Source organism: Penaeus monodon, chromosome 21, assembly GCF_015228065.2.
Source record: "Penaeus monodon isolate SGIC_2016 chromosome 21, NSTDA_Pmon_1, whole genome shotgun sequence".
In the NCBI taxonomy this organism is placed as follows: Eukaryota; Metazoa; Arthropoda; class Malacostraca; order Decapoda; family Penaeidae; genus Penaeus; species Penaeus monodon.
In genome coordinates this window covers 16,213,379-16,213,891 of record NC_051406.1, presented here as the reverse complement: position 1 = coordinate 16,213,891, position 513 = coordinate 16,213,379, and positions in this window count along the sequence as shown.

Here is a 513-nt window from a genome sequence, read left to right as displayed (position 1 = left end):
CGTGGGTATCTTCTGTTTGTTTTACTTGTGTGTGTGTGTGTGTGCTTTGATCTGCATGTCTGTGGTTTGATCTTTATGGTTGTGTTGTTTGCGTGTGGTTTAATTTGCGTGTTTGTGTTTGTGTCTGTGATTTAACTTGCATGTTTGCGTTTATGCGTATGATTTGATTTGCATGTTTGTGTTTATGTTTGTGACTTAATTTGCATGTTTGTGTTTATGACTGTGATTTAATTTGCATGTTTGTTTTTGTGCGTGTGGTTTCATTTACCTGCCTGTGTATGTGCAGTAGTGTTTACTTCATTAAATAGCAAGTGTTTGTTAAAGCAGAGCATTCACTTTTTTCTATTTATATTTATATTAAATTCTGGTGTAGAAAACGATCGGCTAATGTGGAAAGAGAAACAGGAAGAGGAGTAGAGAAAATAGAGAAGAAGGGAAGAAGAAAATAAGAGAGAATAAACAAACAGAAAAGGGGAAAAGAGAGATTACATATATAAAATCTACGAAAAGTTT